Here is a 13,422-nt window from a genome sequence, read left to right as displayed (position 1 = left end):
CAGGAAAGAAGCAGGCCCAGTAACAGCAACTGAGGCCCCCAGCCCAGCCACGCCTAGGCAGGCATCAGCGGAAGGCTGACTCTCTACCCCAGTGCTGCCCCAAGTTGTTTTGGCAAAAGTTTGCAAAGAAGCTGCCCGTAAATTTACCTCAAGCCACACTAGCACTCACCCAGGCGTCAATCCTTACAAAAATAGAAAGCATCTCTAAAAAAGAAGAAATAAACACACACACAATTTTCCTGCTGGGGACTCCTCGACTCTTTGGAAGGCAGAGGGCGATGTTGGTTGAGGCCCTTACTTTCTCCGGCTGGTGGCCTACAAGTCCAGGAAAGAAGCAGGCCCAGTAACAGCAGCTGAGGCCCCCAGCCCAGCCACGCCTAGGCAGGCATCAGCAGAAGGCTGACTCTCTACCCCACTGCTGCCCCAAGTTGGTTTGGCAAAAGTTTGCAAAGAAGATGCCTGTAAATTTAACTCACGCCACACTAGCACTCACCCAGGCGTCAGTTCCTTACAAAAATAGAAAGCACCTCTAAAAAAAGAAGAAATAAACACACACACAATTTTCCTGCTGCGGTCTCCTCGACTCTTTGGAAGGCAGAGGGCGATGTTGGTTGAGGCCTTACCTTCTCAGGCTGGCGGCCTACAAGTCCAGGAAAGAAGCAGGCCCAGTAACAGCAACTGAGGCCCCCAGCCCAGCCACGCCTAGGCAGGCATCAGCGGAAGGCTGACTCTCTACCCCAGTGCTGCCCCAAGTTGGTTTGGCAATAGTTTGCAAAGAAGCTGCCCGTAAATTTCCCTCAAGCCACACTAGCACTCACCCAGGCGTCAGTTCCTTACAAAAATAGAAAGCACCTCTAAAAAAAGAAGAAATAAACACACACACAATTTTCCTGCTGCGGTCTCCTCGACTCTTTGGAAGGCAGAGGGCGATGTTGGTTGAGGCCTTACCTTCTCAGGCTGGCGGCCTACAAGTCCAGGAAAGAAGCAGGCCCAGTAACAGCAGCTGAGGCCCCCAGCCCAGCCACGCCTAGGCAGGCATCAGCAGAAGGCTGACTCTCTACCCCAGTGCTGCCCCAAGTTGTTTTGGCAAAAGTTTGCAAAGAAGCTGCCCGTAAATTTACCTCAAGCCACACTAGCACTCACCCAGGCGTCAATCCTTACAAAAATAGAAAGCATCTCTAAAAAAGAAGAAATAAACACACACACAATTTTCCTGCTGGGGACTCCTCGACTCTTTGGAAGGCAGAGGGCGATGTTGGTTGAGGCCCTTACTTTCTCCGGCTGGTGGCCTACAAGTCCAGGAAAGAAGCAGGCCCAGTAACAGCAGCTGAGGCCCCCAGCCCAGCCACGCCTAGGCAGGCATCAGCAGAAGGCTGACTCTCTACCCCACTGCTGCCCCAAGTTGGTTTGGCAAAAGTTTGCAAAGAAGATGCCTGTAAATTTAACTCACGCCACACTAGCACTCACCCAGGCGTCAGTTCCTTACAAAAATAGAAAGCACCTCTAAAAAAAGAAGAAATAAACACACACACAATTTTCCTGCTGCGGTCTCCTCGACTCTTTGGAAGGCAGAGGGCGATGTTGGTTGAGGCCTTACCTTCTCAGGCTGGCGGCCTACAAGTCCAGGAAAGAAGCAGGCCCAGTAACAGCAACTGAGGCCCCCAGCCCAGCCACGCCTAGGCAGGCATCAGCGGAAGGCTGACTCTCTACCCCAGTGCTGCCCCAAGTTGGTTTGGCAAAAGTTTGCAAAGAAGCTGCCCGTAAATTTACCTCAAGCCACACTAGCACTCACCCAGGCGTCGGTTCCTTACAAAAATAGAAAGCATCTCTAAAAAAAGAAGAAATACACACACACAATTTTCCTGCTGGGGACACCTCGACTCTTTGGAAGGCAGAGGGCGATGTTGGTTGAGGCCCTTACCTTCTCGGGCTGGTGGCCTACAAGTCCAGGAAAGAAGCAGGCCCAGTAACAGCAGCTGAGGCCCCCAGACCAGCCCAGCCCAGGCAGGCATCAGCAGAAGGCTGACTCTCTACCCCACTGCTGCTCCAAGTTGGTTTGGCAAAAGTTTGCAAAGAAGATGCCTGTAAATTTAGCTCACGCCACACTAGCACTCACCCAGGCGTCGTTTCCTTACAAAAATAGAAAGCATCTCTAAAAAAGAAGAAATAAACACACACACAATTTTCCTGCTGGGGACTCCTCGACTCTTTGGAAGGCAGAGGGCGATGTTGGTTGAGGCCCTTACTTTCTCCGGCTGGTGGCCTACAAGTCCAGGAAAGAAGCAGGCCCAGTAACAGCAGCTGAGGCCCCCAGCCCAGCCACGCCTAGGCAGGCATCAGCAGAAGGCTGACTCTCTACCCCACTGCTGCCCCAAGTTGGTTTGGCAAAAGTTTGCAAAGAAGCTGCCCGTGAATTTACCTCAAGCCACACTAGCACTCATCCAGGCGTCAGTTCCTTGCAAAAATAGAAAGCACCTCTAAAAAAAGAAGAAATAAACACACACACAATTTTCCTGCTGCGGTCTCCTCGACTCCTTAGAAGGCGGAGGGCAACCTTCGCCGCTGGTGGCCTTCACATGCAGGAAAGAAGCACACCCAGGAACAGCAGCTGAGGCTCCCAGCCCAGGCAGGCTTCAGCTGAAGGCCGACTTGGGAAGCACTGAGGCCAGACCCTGGGCTCCTGGGTCCCTCGGCTGAAGGCTCGAGGCCAGACCCCTTGGCTCCTGTGTCCCTTGGCTGAAGGCTCGACCAGTGCTCGACCAGGCTCGATCAGGCGAGATATTAGGTAGCATGGGGCCCAGCTGGGACTTCTAGGAAGCTTAGGGTGACGGCCGCTTCTGCCCCATCATCCAGAGGCCTGGCTATGGAGAGGCATGATGTGGCCTCCCTCCCTTCCTGCCTCTTGTAGGCACTTCTCCCCCGTGAGCACTTCCCGCTCCAGGTGTCCCCTTGTCTCCCAGGGTGCACTCTTCCTCTAGAGCCCACATATGCAGATGAGGCCCATCCACTTGCCTCCCCTAGCTGTAGGGGGCCTTGCGCGTCCACTGGAGAGAAAACGGGGAGACGCTGGAGGTGCTTTGCCAGGGACACGAGTGGCCCTTTCTGGCTGCATCCACCCACCCGAGGCGGCAAGCTGCTGCCCTGGCTTCAGTCTCCTGCTGCTGCTGCTGCTCCAAGTTAGTTTGGCGACAACGTGTCCGCCTCTGACGGGGCTCTGCATTGGAGCGAGGGCTGCTGTCTGCCCCTGTGCCTTTTTCACGCGCCCTGTTTGTTAAAATTAAAAGCGGAATGGAGGAAAAATGTAGTTCAAGACGGAGAAGACGAACGCCGCCTATCGGGCACAGAGTAGCAAAATGCCTACAGCACCTGGTATTCCCAGGCGGTCTCCCATCCAAGTACTAACCAGGCCCGACCCTGCTTAGCTTCCGAGATCGGACGAGATCGGGCGCATTCAGGGTGGTATGGCCGTAGGCGAAGAGTGCGCCGATTCCGAGCCTCTTGTGCTGTGTCGGCTCCTCCGACGTCCACTGCCCTCTTGCAAGGCTGAACGCTGTCCTCTGCAGTGTGCTTCTGCCCTTCTTTTTGCCTCAAGCTCAGGAGCCACAGCTGCCAGCTTGGAAAAGCAACGAGCAGCTCCATGCACCCACTTTTGAAATACCCACTTGCCTACTCATGTTTGCAAAGAAAGTGTCTGTAAATTCAGGCCAAGCCACACTTGCACTCACTCACCCAAGCATCCGTTCCTTACAAAACTTTAAAAAAAAACTCGGAAAGAAAGATGGAAATAAACACACACACAATTTTCCTGCTGGGGGCTCCTCGACGCTTTGGAAGGCAGAGGGTGATGTTGGTTGAGGCCCTTACCATCTCGGGCTGGTGGCCTACAAGTCCAGGAAAGAAGCAGGCCCAGTAACAGCAGCTGAGGCCCCCAGCCCAGCCCAGGCAGGCATCAGCTTAAGGCTGACTCTCTACCCCACTGCTGCCCCAAGTTGGTTTGGCAAAAGTTTGCAAAGAAGCTGCCCGTGAATTTACCTCAAGCCACACTAGCACTCACCCAGGCGTCAGTTCCTTACAAAAATAGAAAGCACCTCTAAAAAAAGAAGAAATAAACACACACACAATTTTCCTGCTGCGGTCTCCTCGACTCTTTGGAAGGCAGAGGGCGATGTTGGTTGAGGCCTTACCTTCTCAGGCTGGCGGCCTACAAGTCCAGGAAAGAAGCAGGCCCAGTAACAGCAACTGAGGCCCCCAGCCCAGCCACGCCTAGGCAGGCATCAGCGGAAGGCTGACTCTCTACCCCAGTGCTGCCCCAAGTTGTTTTGGCAAAAGTTTGCAAAGAAGCTGCCCGTAAATTTACCTCAAGCCACACTAGCACTCACCCAGGCGTCGGTTCCTTACAAAAATAGAAAGCATCTCTAAAAAAGAAGAAATAAACACACACACAATTTTCCTGCTGGGGACTCCTCGACTCTTTGGAAGGCAGAGGGCGATGTTGGTTGAGGCCCTTACTTTCTCCGGCTGGTGGCCTACAAGTCCAGGAAAGAAGCAGGCCCAGTAACAGCAGCTGAGGCCCCCAGCCCAGCCACGCCTAGGCAGGCATCAGCAGAAGGCTGACTCTCTACCCCACTGCTGCCCCAAGTTGGTTTGGCAAAAGTTTGCAAAGAAGATGCCTGTAAATTTAACTCACGCCACACTAGCACTCACCCAGGCGTCAGTTCCTTACAAAAATAGAAAGCACCTCTAAAAAAAGAAGAAATAAACACACACACAATTTTCCTGCTGCGGTCTCCTCGACTCTTTGGAAGGCAGAGGGCGATGTTGGTTGAGGCCTTACCTTCTCAGGCTGGCGGCCTACAAGTCCAGGAAAGAAGCAGGCCCAGTAACAGCAACTGAGGCCCCCAGCCCAGCCACGCCTAGGCAGGCATCAGCGGAAGGCTGACTCTCTACCCCAGTGCTGCCCCAAGTTGGTTTGGCAAAAGTTTGCAAAGAAGCTGCCCGTAAATTTACCTCAAGCCACACTAGCACTCACCCAGGCGTCGGTTCCTTACAAAAATAGAAAGCATCTCTAAAAAAAGAAGAAATACACACACACAATTTTCCTGCTGGGGACACCTCGACTCTTTGGAAGGCAGAGGGCGATGTTGGTTGAGGCCCTTACCTTCTCGGGCTGGTGGCCTACAAGTCCAGGAAAGAAGCAGGCCCAGTAACAGCAGCTGAGGCCCCCAGACCAGCCCAGCCCAGGCAGGCATCAGCAGAAGGCTGACTCTCTACCCCACTGCTGCTCCAAGTTGGTTTGGCAAAAGTTTGCAAAGAAGATGCCTGTAAATTTAGCTCACGCCACACTAGCACTCACCCAGGCGTCGTTTCCTTACAAAAATAGAAAGCATCTCTAAAAAAGAAGAAATAAACACACACACAATTTTCCTGCTGGGGACTCCTCGACTCTTTGGAAGGCAGAGGGCGATGTTGGTTGAGGCCCTTACTTTCTCCGGCTGGTGGCCTACAAGTCCAGGAAAGAAGCAGGCCCAGTAACAGCAGCTGAGGCCCCCAGCCCAGCCACGCCTAGGCAGGCATCAGCAGAAGGCTGACTCTCTACCCCACTGCTGCCCCAAGTTGGTTTGGCAAAAGTTTGCAAAGAAGCTGCCCGTGAATTTACCTCAAGCCACACTAGCACTCATCCAGGCGTCAGTTCCTTGCAAAAATAGAAAGCACCTCTAAAAAAAGAAGAAATAAACACACACACAATTTTCCTGCTGCGGTCTCCTCGACTCCTTAGAAGGCGGAGGGCAACCTTCGCCGCTGGTGGCCTTCACATGCAGGAAAGAAGCACACCCAGGAACAGCAGCTGAGGCTCCCAGCCCAGGCAGGCTTCAGCTGAAGGCCGACTTGGGAAGCACTGAGGCCAGACCCTGGGCTCCTGGGTCCCTCGGCTGAAGGCTCGAGGCCAGACCCCTTGGCTCCTGTGTCCCTTGGCTGAAGGCTCGACCAGTGCTCGACCAGGCTCGATCAGGCGAGATATTAGGTAGCATGGGGCCCAGCTGGGACTTCTAGGAAGCTTAGGGTGACGGCCGCTTCTGCCCCATCATCCAGAGGCCTGGCTATGGAGAGGCATGATGTGGCCTCCCTCCCTTCCTGCCTCTTGTAGGCACTTCTCCCCCGTGAGCACTTCCCGCTCCAGGTGTCCCCTTGTCTCCCAGGGTGCACTCTTCCTCTAGAGCCCACATATGCAGATGAGGCCCATCCACTTGCCTCCCCTAGCTGTAGGGGGCCTTGCGCGTCCACTGGAGAGAAAACGGGGAGACGCTGGAGGTGCTTTGCCAGGGACACGAGTGGCCCTTTCTGGCTGCATCCACCCACCCGAGGCGGCAAGCTGCTGCCCTGGCTTCAGTCTCCTGCTGCTGCTGCTGCTGCTCCAAGTTAGTTTGGCGACAACGTGTCCGCCTCTGACGGGGCTCTGCATTGGAGCGAGGGCTGCTGTCTGCCCCTGTGCCTTTTTCACGCGCCGTGTTTGTTAAAATTAAAAGCGGAATGGAGGAAAAATGTAGTTCAAGACGGAGAAGACGAACGCCGCCTATCGGGCACAGAGTAGCAAAATGCCTACAGCACCTGGTATTCCCAGGCGGTCTCCCATACAAGTACTAACCAGGCCCGACCCTGCTTAGCTTCCGAGATCGGACGAGATCGGGCGCATTCAGGGTGGTATGGCCGTAGGCGAAGAGTGCGCCGATTCCGAGCCTCTTGTGCTGTGTCGGCTCCTCCGACGTCCACTGCCCTCTTGCAAGGCTGAACGCTGTCCTCTGCAGTGTGCTTCTGCCCTTCTTTTTGCCTCAAGCTCAGGAGCCACAGCTGCCAGCTTGGAAAAGCAACGAGCAGCTCCATGCACCCACTTTTGAAATACCCACTTGCCTACTCATGTTTGCAAAGAAAGTGTCTGTAAATTCAGGCCAAGCCACACTTGCACTCACTCACCCAAGCATCCGTTCCTTACAAAACTTTAAAAAAAAACTCGGAAAGAAAGATGGAAATAAACACACACACAATTTTCCTGCTGGGGGCTCCTCGACGCTTTGGAAGGCAGAGGGTGATGTTGGTTGAGGCCCTTACCATATCGGGCTGGTGACCTACAAGTCCAGGAAAGAAGCAGGCCCAGTAACAGCAGCTGAGGCCCCCAGCCCAGCCCAGCCCAGGCAGGCATCAGCTTAAGGCTGACTCTCTACCCCACTGCTGCCCCAAGTTGGTTTGGCAAAAGTTTGCAAAGAAGCTGCCCGTGAATTTACCTCAAGCCACACTAGCACTCACCCAGGCGTCAGTTCCTTACAAAAATAGAAAGCACCTCTAAAAAAAGAAGAAATAAACACACACACAATTTTCCTGCTGCGGTCTCCTCGACTCTTTGGAAGGCAGAGGGCGATGTTGGTTGAGGCCTTACCTTCTCAGGCTGGCGGCCTACAAGTCCAGGAAAGAAGCAGGCCCAGTAACAGCAACTGAGGCCCCCAGCCCAGCCACGCCTAGGCAGGCATCAGCGGAAGGCTGACTCTCTACCCCAGTGCTGCCCCAAGTTGTTTTGGCAAAAGTTTGCAAAGAAGCTGCCCGTAAATTTACCTCAAGCCACACTAGCACTCACCCAGGCGTCGGTTCCTTACAAAAATAGAAAGCATCTCTAAAAAAGAAGAAATAAACACACACACAATTTTCCTGCTGGGGACTCCTCGACTCTTTGGAAGGCAGAGGGCGATGTTGGTTGAGGCCCTTACTTTCTCCGGCTGGTGGCCTACAAGTCCAGGAAAGAAGCAGGCCCAGTAACAGCAGCTGAGGCCCCCAGCCCAGCCACGCCTAGGCAGGCATCAGCAGAAGGCTGACTCTCTACCCCACTGCTGCCCCAAGTTGGTTTGGCAAAAGTTTGCAAAGAAGATGCCTGTAAATTTAACTCACGCCACACTAGCACTCACCCAGGCGTCAGTTCCTTACAAAAATAGAAAGCACCTCTAAAAAAAGAAGAAATAAACACACACACAATTTTCCTGCTGCGGTCTCCTCGACTCTTTGGAAGGCAGAGGGCGATGTTGGTTGAGGCCTTACCTTCTCAGGCTGGCGGCCTACAAGTCCAGGAAAGAAGCAGGCCCAGTAACAGCAACTGAGGCCCCCAGCCCAGCCACGCCTAGGCAGGCATCAGCGGAAGGCTGACTCTCTACCCCAGTGCTGCCCCAAGTTGGTTTGGCAAAAGTTTGCAAAGAAGCTGCCCGTAAATTTACCTCAAGCCACACTAGCACTCACCCAGGCGTCGGTTCCTTACAAAAATAGAAAGCATCTCTAAAAAAAGAAGAAATACACACACACAATTTTCCTGCTGGGGACACCTCGACTCTTTGGAAGGCAGAGGGCGATGTTGGTTGAGGCCCTTACCTTCTCGGGCTGGTGGCCTACAAGTCCAGGAAAGAAGCAGGCCCAGTAACAGCAGCTGAGGCCCCCAGACCAGCCCAGCCCAGGCAGGCATCAGCAGAAGGCTGACTCTCTACCCCACTGCTGCTCCAAGTTGGTTTGGCAAAAGTTTGCAAAGAAGATGCCTGTACATTTAGCTCACGCCACACTAGCACTCACCCAGGCGTCGTTTCCTTACAAAAATAGAAAGCATCTCTAAAAAAGAAGAAATAAACACACACACAATTTTCCTGCTGGGGACTCCTCGACTCTTTGGAAGGCAGAGGGCGATGTTGGTTGAGGCCCTTACTTTCTCCGGCTGGTGGCCTACAAGTCCAGGAAAGAAGCAGGCCCAGTAACAGCAGCTGAGGCCCCCAGCCCAGCCACGCCTAGGCAGGCATCAGCAGAAGGCTGACTCTCTACCCCACTGCTGCCCCAAGTTGGTTTGGCAAAAGTTTGCAAAGAAGCTGCCCGTGAATTTACCTCAAGCCACACTAGCACTCACCCAGGCGTCAGTTCCTTACAAAAATAGAAAGAATCTCTAAAAAAGAAGAAATAAACACACACACAATTTTCCTGCTTCTATCCCCTCGACTCCTTGGAAGGCGGAGGGCAACCTTCGCCGCTGGTGGCCTTCACATGCAGGAAAGAAGCACACCCAGGAACAGCAGCTGAGGCTCCCAGCCCAGGCAGGCTTCAGCTGAAGGCCGACTTGGGAAGCACTGAGGCCAGACCCTGGGCTCCTGGGTCCCTCGGTTGAAGGCTCGAGGCCAGACCCCTTGGCTCCTGTGTCCCTTGGCTGAAGGCTCGACCAGTGCTCGACCAGGCTCGATCAGGCGAGATATTAGGTAGCATGGGGCCCAGCTGGGACTTCTAGGAAGCTTAGGGTGACGGCCGCTTCTGCCCCATCATCCAGAGGCCTGGCTATGGAGAGGCATGATGTGGCCTCCCTCCCTTCCTGCCTCTTGTAGGCACTTCTCCCCCGTGAGCACTTCCCGCTCCAGGTGTCCCCTTGTCTCCCAGGGTGCACTCTTCCTCTAGAGCCCACATATGCAGATGAGGCCCATCCACTTGCCTCCCCTAGCTGTAGGGGGCCTTGCGCGTCCACTGGAGAGAAAACGGGGAGACGCTGGAGGTGCTTTGCCAGGGACACGAGTGGCCCTTTCTGGCTGCATCCACCCACCCGAGGCGGCAAGCTGCTGCCCTGGCTTCAGTCTCCTGCTGCTGCTGCTGCTCCAAGTTAGTTTGGCGACAACGTGTCCGCCTCTGACGGGGCTCTGCATTGGAGCGAGGGCTGCTGTCTGCCCCTGTGCCTTTTTCACGCGCCGTGTTTGTTAAAATTAAAAGCGGAATGGAGGAAAAATGTAGTTCAAGACGGAGAAGACGAACGCCGCCTATCGGGCACAGAGTAGCAAAATGCCTACAGCACCTGGTATTCCCAGGCGGTCTCCCATCCAAGTACTAACCAGGCCCGACCCTGCTTAGCTTCCGAGATCGGACGAGATCGGGCGCATTCAGGGTGGTATGGCCGTAGGCGAAGAGTGCGCCGATTCCGAGCCTCTTGTGCTGTGTCGGCTCCTCCGACGTCCACTGCCCTCTTGCAAGGCTGAACGCTGTCCTCTGCAGTGTGCTTCTGCCCTTCTTTTTGCCTCAAGCTCAGGAGCCACAGCTGCCAGCTTGGAAAAGCAACGAGCAGCTCCATGCACCCACTTTTGAAATACCCACTTGCCTACTCATGTTTGCAAAGAAAGTGTCTGTAAATTCAGGCCAAGCCACACTTGCACTCACTCACCCAAGCATCCGTTCCTTACAAAACTTTAAAAAAAAACTCGGAAAGAAAGATGGAAATAAACACACACACAATTTTCCTGCTGGGGGCTCCTCGACGCTTTGGAAGGCAGAGGGTGATGTTGGTTGAGGCCCTTACCATATCGGGCTGGTGACCTACAAGTCCAGGAAAGAAGCAGGCCCAGTAACAGCAGCTGAGGCCCCCAGCCCAGCCCAGCCCAGGCAGGCATCAGCTTAAGGCTGACTCTCTACCCCACTGCTGCCCCAAGTTGGTTTGGCAAAAGTTTGCAAAGAAGCTGCCCGTGAATTTACCTCAAGCCACACTAGCACTCACCCAGGCGTCTGTTCCTTACAAAAATAGAAAGCACCTCTAAAAAAAGAAGAAATAAACACACACACAATTTTCCTGCTGCGGTCTCCTCGACTCTTTGGAAGGCAGAGGGCGATGTTGGTTGAGGCCTTACCTTCTCAGGCTGGCGGCCTACAAGTCCAGGAAAGAAGCAGGCCCAGTAACAGCAACTGAGGCCCCCAGCCCAGCCACGCCTAGGCAGGCATCAGCGGAAGGCTGACTCTCTACCCCAGTGCTGCCCCAAGTTGTTTTGGCAAAAGTTTGCAAAGAAGCTGCCCGTAAATTTACCTCAAGCCACACTAGCACTCACCCAGGCGTCGGTTCCTTACAAAAATAGAAAGCATCTCTAAAAAAGAAGAAATAAACACACACACAATTTTCCTGCTGGGGACTCCTCGACTCTTTGGAAGGCAGAGGGCGATGTTGGTTGAGGCCCTTACTTTCTCCGGCTGGTGGCCTACAAGTCCAGGAAAGAAGCAGGCCCAGTAACAGCAGCTGAGGCCCCCAGCCCAGCCACGCCTAGGCAGGCATCAGCAGAAGGCGGACTCTCTACCCCACTGCTGCCCCAAGTTGGTTTGGCAAAAGTTTGCAAAGAAGATGCCTGTAAATTTAACTCACGCCACACTAGCACTCACCCAGGCGTCAGTTCCTTACAAAAATAGAAAGCACCTCTAAAAAAAGAAGAAATAAACACACACACAATTTTCCTGCTGCCGTCTCCTCGACTCTTTGGAAGGCAGTGGGCGATGTTGGTTGAGGCCTTACCTTCTCAGGCTGGCGGCCTACAAGTCCAGGAAAGAAGCAGGCCCAGTAACAGCAACTGAGGCCCCCAGCCCAGCCACGCCTAGGCAGGCATCAGCGGAAGGCTGACTCTCTACCCCAGTGCTGCCCCAAGTTGGTTTGGCAAAAGTTTGCAAAGAAGCTGCCCGTAAATTTACCTCAAGCCACACTAGCACTCACCCAGGCGTCGGTTCCTTACAAAAATAGAAAGCATCTCTAAAAAAAGAAGAAATACACACACACAATTTTCCTGCTGGGGACACCTCGACTCTTTGGAAGGCAGAGGGCGATGTTGGTTGAGGCCCTTACCTTCTCGGGCTGGTGGCCTACAAGTCCAGGAAAGAAGCAGGCCCAGTAACAGCAGCTGAGGCCCCCAGACCAGCCCAGCCCAGGCAGGCATCAGCAGAAGGCTGACTCTCTACCCCACTGCTGCTCCAAGTTGGTTTGGCAAAAGTTTGCAAAGAAGATGCCTGTAAATTTAGCTCACGCCACACTAGCACTCACCCAGGCGTCGTTTCCTTACAAAAATAGAAAGCATCTCTAAAAAAGAAGAAATAAACACACACACAATTTTCCTGCTGGGGACTCCTCGACTCTTTGGAAGGCAGAGGGCGATGTTGGTTGAGGCCCTTACTTTCTCCGGCTGGTGGCCTACAAGTCCAGGAAAGAAGCAGGCCCAGTAACAGCAGCTGAGGCCCCCAGCCCAGCCACGCCTAGGCAGGCATCAGCAGAAGGCTGACTCTCTACCCCACTGCTGCCCCAAGTTGGTTTGGCAAAAGTTTGCAAAGAAGCTGCCCGTGAATTTACCTCAAGCCACACTAGCACTCATCCAGGCGTCAGTTCCTTGCAAAAATAGAAAGCACCTCTAAAAAAAGAAGAAATAAACACACACACAATTTTCCTGCTGCGGTCTCCTCGACTCCTTAGAAGGCGGAGGGCAACCTTCGCCGCTGGTGGCCTTCACATGCAGGAAAGAAGCACACCCAGGAACAGCAGCTGAGGCTCCCAGCCCAGGCAGGCTTCAGCTGAAGGCCGACTTGGGAAGCACTGAGGCCAGACCCTGGGCTCCTGGGTCCCTCGGCTGAAGGCTCGAGGCCAGACCCCTTGGCTCCTGTGTCCCTTGGCTGAAGGCTCGACCAGTGCTCGACCAGGCTCGATCAGGCGAGATATTAGGTAGCATGGGGCCCAGCTGGGACTTCTAGGAAGCTTAGGGTGACGGCCGCTTCTGCCCCATCATCCAGAGGCCTGGCTATGGAGAGGCATGATGTGGCCTCCCTCCCTTCCTGCCTCTTGTAGGCACTTCTCCCCCGTGAGCACTTCCCGCTCCAGGTGTCCCCTTGTCTCCCAGGGTGCACTCTTCCTCTAGAGCCCACATATGCAGATGAGGCCCATCCACTTGCCTCCCCTAGCTGTAGGGGGCCTTGCGCGTCCACTGGAGAGAAAACGGGGAGACGCTGGAGGTGCTTTGCCAGGGACACGAGTGGCCCTTTCTGGCTGCATCCACCCACCCGAGGCGGCAAGCTGCTGCCCTGGCTTCAGTCTCCTGCTGCTGCTGCTGCTCCAAGTTAGTTTGGCGACAACGTGTCCGCCTCTGACGGGGCTCTGCATTGGAGCGAGGGCTGCTGTCTGCCCCTGTGCCTTTTTCACGCGCCGTGTTTGTTAAAATTAAAAGCGGAATGGAGGAAAAATGTAGTTCAAGACGGAGAAGACGAACGCCGCCTATCGGGCACAGAGTAGCAAAATGCCTACAGCACCTGGTATTCCCAGGCGGTCTCCCATCCAAGTACTAACCAGGCCCGACCCTGCTTAGCTTCCGAGATCGGACGAGATCGGGCGCATTCAGGGTGGTATGGCCGTAGGCGAAGAGTGCGCCGATTCCGAGCCTCTTGTGCTGTGTCGGCTCCTCCGACGTCCACTGCCCTCTTGCAAGGCTGAACGCTGTCCTCTGCAGTGTGCTTCTGCCCTTCTTTTTGCCTCAAGCTCAGGAGCCACAGCTGCCAGCTTGGAAAAGCAACGAGCAGCTCCATGCACCCACTTTTGAAATACCCACTTGCCTACTCATGTTTGCAAAGAAAGTGTCTGTAAAT

The 13,422-nt window shown here is 54.3% G+C and overlaps 4 non-coding genes across 4 annotated transcripts; all 4 read right to left on the bottom strand.

Annotated features, from left to right (window-relative positions):
* Positions 1-3,354: 3,354 nt before the first annotated feature.
* On the bottom strand, positions 3,355-3,473 carry LOC138558094 (5S ribosomal RNA). The gene has a single exon (XR_011298249.1). It is a non-coding gene; the product is annotated as a 5S ribosomal RNA (ribosomal RNA).
* Positions 3,474-6,594: 3,121 nt separating this feature from the next.
* Positions 6,595-6,713, bottom strand: LOC138558923 (5S ribosomal RNA). The gene has a single exon (XR_011299041.1). It is a non-coding gene; the product is annotated as a 5S ribosomal RNA (ribosomal RNA).
* A 3,122-nt stretch (positions 6,714-9,835) lies between these two features.
* LOC138558083 (5S ribosomal RNA) lies at positions 9,836-9,954 on the bottom strand. The gene has a single exon (XR_011298238.1). It is a non-coding gene; the product is annotated as a 5S ribosomal RNA (ribosomal RNA).
* A 3,123-nt stretch (positions 9,955-13,077) lies between these two features.
* Positions 13,078-13,196, bottom strand: LOC138558072 (5S ribosomal RNA). Its single transcript, XR_011298227.1, has one exon. It is a non-coding gene; the product is annotated as a 5S ribosomal RNA (ribosomal RNA).
* Positions 13,197-13,422: the final 226 nt, after the last annotated feature.

This window comes from Ambystoma mexicanum, unplaced genomic scaffold, assembly GCF_040938575.1.
Source record: "Ambystoma mexicanum isolate Mex_15411 unplaced genomic scaffold, UKY_AmexF1_1 Mex_scaf34, whole genome shotgun sequence".
NCBI classification, from domain to species: domain Eukaryota; kingdom Metazoa; phylum Chordata; class Amphibia; order Caudata; family Ambystomatidae; genus Ambystoma; species Ambystoma mexicanum.
The sequence above is the reverse complement of the archived record's forward strand: the minus strand, read 5'-3'. Positions and strand labels throughout refer to the sequence as shown.